This window comes from Harpegnathos saltator, unplaced genomic scaffold, assembly GCF_003227715.2.
Source record: "Harpegnathos saltator strain DR-91 unplaced genomic scaffold, Hsal_v8.6 scaffold103, whole genome shotgun sequence".
Lineage (NCBI taxonomy): Eukaryota > Metazoa > Arthropoda > Insecta > Hymenoptera > Formicidae > Harpegnathos > Harpegnathos saltator.
The window spans coordinates 1173965-1180707 of record NW_020229877.1 but is presented as its reverse complement, the minus strand read 5'-3'; the positions used below and the strand labels follow the sequence as shown (position 1 = coordinate 1180707).

At 29.3% G+C, this 6743-nt stretch overlaps 1 long non-coding RNA gene across 2 annotated transcripts; it reads left to right on the top strand.

Moving 5' to 3' along the window:
• Nucleotides 1–1528, top strand: LOC112588665 (uncharacterized). 2 transcript variants are annotated; one of them, XR_003112996.1, is made up of 3 exons: nt 1–47; nt 329–479; nt 816–1528. It is a non-coding gene; the product is annotated as an uncharacterized LOC112588665 (long non-coding RNA). The 2 variants fall into 2 exon arrangements; XR_003112995.1 differs by lacking the exon at nt 1–47 and adding an exon at nt 63–132.
• Nucleotides 1529–6743: the final 5215 nt, after the last annotated feature.

Here is a 6743-nt window from a genome sequence, read left to right as displayed (position 1 = left end):
TAGTTTTTCTCAGGCCCCTGACACTTGCTATTATATCCTTTGTTACGGTATGTCTACGTAATGAAGCCAAGCCGCTACGTGGCGCTAGCAACAGTCACCATGTGTTTACGTCTGTAATTTCAATGACTTGAGGTTAGAAGTGTGTTAAAGCTTCGCGAGAAAAATAACAAAATAAAAAGTAAAATCAAATATGTATCTAATAAAAGTAATCTTAATTTAATTAAATGATGCCGCGCTGTATTGCACTTGGTTGTACATCAGGTTACACTTCTAATCATGAAACAGTTCATTTTTTTTATATTTATTTATGTTTATATTTATTCCAAAGGACGAAAATGTGAGAAAAGCATGGCAAGCAGCTTTAAAGAAACGATATAACTATCAACTCAAAACAAGCTGTATGCCATCATCACTTTTTAAGTAGTGATATTTTGTGGAAACGTGAAATTTGTGATGAGAAGGGAAATGTTCTTGGTGTGGTAAGTTATGTTAGTTATCTAAGTCATTTTTCCATTTGCTTAATTTACAGCGATCATTTAATACTGATATAATATTCATCAAAAAAACTATTATACTAGTTTAATAAACCATTGTTTACATGCATAAATTAAAATTATTAAATAGAAAGTTACTATTTAGTACAAGTATTAAATAATCAGTATAAAGTAGGCAATATAGTCAATAATGTTTAATAATTTATATATATATAACAGCAATATTCACTTGTTGACTTATTAAATAATAGTCATTTAAATAACAATTATGTAAGTTATACTTGTCATTATTAATTGTCATATTGTAAATATTTTCTTTAGTCTGCGCCATTTAAAATTCCAAGGCTATGTAAAGGGGTTGTGCCTTCACAATTCCCCTGGTTTGAAGAAACTCCAAATATAGAAGATACATATTCTATACATATTGATCAAAATGTACACGACCTGCATATTGAACAACATGAAGAAAATGAACATGTGATAGTACCATCATTAAATAATACAATAGAGGATCGTACGACAATGTTATCATTTGATAGCTTAATAGATAGTATAAACAGAAAACAGTTTAATATGCCAAGTCAATGGATGCATATACAATATTGCAGTAGTGACACACGATTATTGGTATTTTTTTTAGCAACATGCAACAAAATAGAAAATTATAATGACAGATATTCATTTAACCCTATCAAAGAAGTCATACTCAAAGAAGATATGACATTACAAATAAATGTCTTAAAGCAACCCGTTTTAAATATTCCATCACACATACAGATTTATAATAATATCAATATAATAGAACTGCTACAAGAGACATTATTTTTTTTTGATAGCCTTGACATATGTTGTGGTACAAATAAAAGTGAGATTAAAGATGTTGAATATAATGAAGCTTTTAAAGATATTAATGGTATATGGAGACACAAGAAATGTTTATTACTTTCATCCCAGAAATGTAAATTTTGTGCCATTGCAAACAAATCTATAAATCAAAAATACCGTCGGAGAAAAATAATAAAATCAATTAAAAGAATAAAAATAGCTGTATCAAAAACAGAAAAACAAAAGAAAATTTTATTATTACGCAAACGATATTATAAAGCACAAAAAGCAAAAAATAGAGCTAAATATATATCAAATAAATTGAGAAAAGAACTTGCAGATAATATGATGAAAGTAAAAGAAATTTCAATAGAGAACATAAAAAACCAATTAAAAGAAACACAAATTTCTCAACATCAGTTAACTGCAATACAAGAAATAATAAAAGCTGCGAAACATACAAATATTAAAGGTCACAGATATAGTGAAGATTGGATACTATTATGTTATTACGTATGAAGTCACCTAAAGCTTATAACTTTTTAAGAAAAAACAAAATACTACCCCTTCCATGTATTAGAACTATGCAAAGGTAATATACGTACATTTTTTTATTATTTTAATATAATTTCTACTTAGAAATATGTATAATATGGTATGAGTATATGGCGATTTTTATATAACAATGCAATATATGAATTGGTTTTAGATATATTTCACTTATTGATACACCATGCGGTTTCGACACAAAATTTTTTGAGATGTTTAAATTAGCATTGGAAAAAAAGAAGAGAGACAAAAACATGGTGTAATTTTGCTCGATGAAATACATCTTACAGAGTCTGTTAATGTGAACTCTAAGAATCTCACATATACAGGGTTAACTTTGGAAGTGAAGGGATACTATCATTTAATCTTGATGATAAAGCAGACCATGGATTAGTAATAATGTTTCAGCCACTTGCAGATTCTTATTCCCAACCAGTAGCAGTGTTTGCTTCCAAGGGGCCTGTATCAGGAGAAGTACTTGCGCAACTAGTAATTAAGGTATATACAATATGCAGTGCAAATATTTTTATATATATCATATTTTTCTCATAATTCAACAAAAAATTGCTAAATATGTAATATGCTTCATACTGTTTCTATTTTTTTCATATTATAGGCTATTGCATTATTAGAGAATATCAATGTTAAAGTCCATGGTATAATTACTGACGGTGCTGCAACTAATAGAAAATTTTGGAATATTGTAGGTGTATCTGGAAAAAAAGATGATTTAATTAATGTTTTTAATCACCCCACTGTAAACGGACGTTATATATATGTATTCTCAGATACATCACACCTTATCAAAACTATTAGAAATCGATTATATAGTACATCATTACAGGTAAAATAATAAATCAATTTTTATGTGGTTGTGTGTTACTTCGTGCATAATGTAATTAAGGGAGATTTCGGAAAATCGAAGTATTATTATTGTTTTTCTAAAAAATAGTGAATTTCTCTTATATTTCATTTAGCTTTTGACGTTATGCCGCGTTCTTCATAGATTTGTTTTTGACGTTTTGTGAACCTTTTACTTCATTACTTGAAAATGAGGATCAATTTGATATTCTGTATATTCAATATAAAATCGATCCTTATTCTAAGAAATGAAATGAAATGCTCACGAATTCTCACGAATCGTCAAAAATAAATCCACAAAGAATGCGGCGCAAAGTTGGAAACCAAGTCAAATATTTATTCACAATGCGAAAATTTAAAATATTTAATCTCTTTCGTTTTTATTTTTAGCTCAATCCTGATGAAAAACATATCAAATGGGATTATTTCCGAATATTACATAATAAAGATAAATCGCTACCAGCTCTAATGCGAATATATCCAAAAATAACAACCAATCATTTAATACTTACTAACGCAGCTAAAATGAGAGTTCGTCTAGCTACTCAAGTAAAACATCTTAACAGTATTTTATTTAACGTTTTAACAGATTATTTAATAGAACAGTCCAGTAGTTTACAAAATATATCTTTATATAAACGCCATTGTTATAGGTTTTTAGTAAATCGATGTTTCATGAATTGAGATTTTATAAAAATTTCTTACCTGAATTACAAGAATGCGATAACACTGCAAACTTTTGTGAATGGATAAATAACTTATTTGATGCACTAAATCGAAACAAAGTTTCTGAAGGTTTGACTGTTGAAAACACGGACTACAAAGTAAATTAAATATTTTCAATTAGTTAATAATTGTTTTGTAATTTATATTCGTTTTTTGTCTATGTATTTTGAAGAAGCTAATATTATGCTAAACGTTCAATTTCTTAATAGATTTTAGAGACATCTCTTGAAAAATTAGATGCTTGGGAGCAACATGTCCTTGATGGTACTATTAAAGAGGAAAATTTTTTAACGAGACAAACTGCTGAAGGTCTTCGCGTGACGATAAAATCAACATTAGATATAATAAAATATTTAACGACAAATGCTGGTTTTCCCTCTGTTTTAACAGGCCGCTTGAATCAAGATTCACTCGAGGTTTGATAACAAAGCTCATATTTCAGTAATCATAATGTTACATATGTAACATATATGTTAGTTAAAATTTCCTACTTAACACGTAAATGTTATATAACACACATGTTACATAATAGCTACATTGTTGAGTAGGAAATTTTAATTAACATGTACGTTGCATGTAACATCGTATTTGCTGGGATATGTCTCCAGGTAACAGAATGACATCTAAAGACGTCTTAATGATGTATTATTGACATTAAAGGCGTCATTAATAAATTATTAATGTCACTTGATGTCATTTTGTTGACTGGATATATATATGTCTATATATGCAAACATTTAATTATGAAAGACATATGTATATATATATATATATATATATATATACCCAATCCTAACATTATTTACATGCTTAGAACATCTTTGAATCGTCCCCAGGAAAACCTTGCACCGTTAGAACAGTATATAAAAAACATTAGATCATCTTAAAATATTGATTATAAAATCAATCCATCAATTCACTTTTTTGAACATATGTTTCTTGAATGTGTTTTCGTTTCATATTTTTAAAATATTTTCAGATATTAATGTGTGTATGTGTGTATATGTGTATTTGTGTGTGTATATTCTATGATATATTTAAAAATATATACAATACATTTTAGAACTGTGACAAGAAATATTTAATTTTTCGTAATACCTTTGAACGTTTATTATAGGAAATATTTAAAACATTATTTTTATTACAAGTTAGTATTAATATGTTTCTATATATTGTTCCATAGAGATTTTTTGGTTCAATAAGACAAGCAGCAGGATGTAATGACCATCCCGGAACCCCTACCTTTCTCCAACTATATAAAATTTTGAGTATTTCAAGCATCCTTGAGCCCCCATGTTATGGAAATTGTTCTATTGCAGATAGTACAAAACCTATAATTTCTATATCTGATATAAAACAGTTATATGAAAAACCAGATAAATCCTTAACAAAATTAAAAGACAAGTTGGATCATGCTGTTGAATACAGCGAATGGATTCTTGATGATATAATAATAGATCATGACTATCATCTACCTGAAATAACTGATTGTATCGTCTATTGTACAACGAGATATTTATGTAATTATATTTTAAAATTTACAAAGTGTGATATATATAAGAACGCTATTACTGATCCCATAGCATGTAGCCTTTTTCCTGCAGCGCTGTTAACAAATATCAAAACTGATGGTCGTCTAACACATCCAAATTTAAATTATTAATTTAATTATATTATTATAATTATATTCTAATTTAATTATAAATTTAAACATGTTTAAATTTATAATTTACTTAGAAAGCTTATTTTCAAAATATTGTCATCGTGCTGATATATATGAGACCATTATAGATAATATTTATATAGAAAATTTGTCTTTTCCATGTAAAGAACATGGTGATGCTATTTTAGCAAAAATAATCGAATTTTACATCTGTATGCGCATGAGACAATACTGCCATAAAATTAATAATGTGAAAAAGAAACAAAGTCAAAATATTTAAAAAACTGCGAAATATTATAAAAATTAAATAAAAAATATCCTAAAACAACAAAAATACTTTATTATTTATGTACCTACCTTATTTTATACTATCTATTTTATTTTGTGTTATACATTTTGATTATATAATTATAAAGAAATATATATATTTATATTTTTATTAATTTATATATATATATATATTATTATGGATCAAACATCTATAGTAAGAATTCGTAACATATACATATAAATTTGTATTATGCTATTGTGAAAAAAGCGAATGGACTTTCAATAAGTTCATAATAAAGTATTATTATCTACCTGAAATTACAGATTGTATTATCTATCATATAACAGTATATTTATGTAACTACATATTAAAATTTAGAAAGTGTAACATATGTAGGAACGCATTTACTGGTCCTATATCATATAACCTTTTTCCTTTAACATTACACATATATACTAACTGTGTTGACTGTTGCCAGCGCCGCGACTTCAATAAGTGGACACCTGAAACTACGAGAAACGGGGGGCTGGTTTTTCTCACTTCAACTTGTTGCACCAGTTCAGCAGTGCAGACAAAACGAACAGGCTTAGGGCCAGAGCACAGACTTCTGCATAACGCATAATACACAACACATAAGAGAATCAACCAATCAGAGTTCTTCATTTCTGTCCTGAGGAGGGAAATGAAGAAAACTAATTGGTTTATTCTCTTATGCGTTATGTATTATGTGTTATGCAAAAGCCTATGCTTTTGCCCTTAACATAATGGATAACGAACAATGGCTATGTTCAGTAGAACAAAATGATCAGGAGCGCTTAGTGATTATTGTCTGTGATTGGAGCATTTTATTAGATTCTTCAGACCCAGAAGTATTTACCAATCAGGAACGAGATTCAGTGGAAAATCGAGTAATGTTGTCCAACTGTTGAGTCTGCTGAATGCAGCCATTGTTGACATAGGCTGCGTTCAGAAAACACAACGGTTACACAACGGTTGAGTAATTCGTCAACGTTATTGGTCAGAATGTAAGGATCTAACAGTAAGTACCAATAGTTATTAAGCGCTCAGTGAGCGCTTTGTTTTCTGAACGCAACCATACTTATGTCATACCACAGCATATATTTCATTTCTCGCATTTCGTTGTGAGTTAAGCTAAGACTCATGCATGCGGTGAACTGGCAAACGGTTCGTGACCATCAGGAGGAGCGCAGTCCGGTTGCGGCAAGCTCCGGCATGCGTCTGTCTCCTGATTGGTCACCGCACCGTTTGCCGCAGCTCACCGCATGCATGGAGTCTTAAGCTAAGACTCCATGCATGCGGTGAGCTGCGGCAACGGTTGCGGTGACCATCAGGA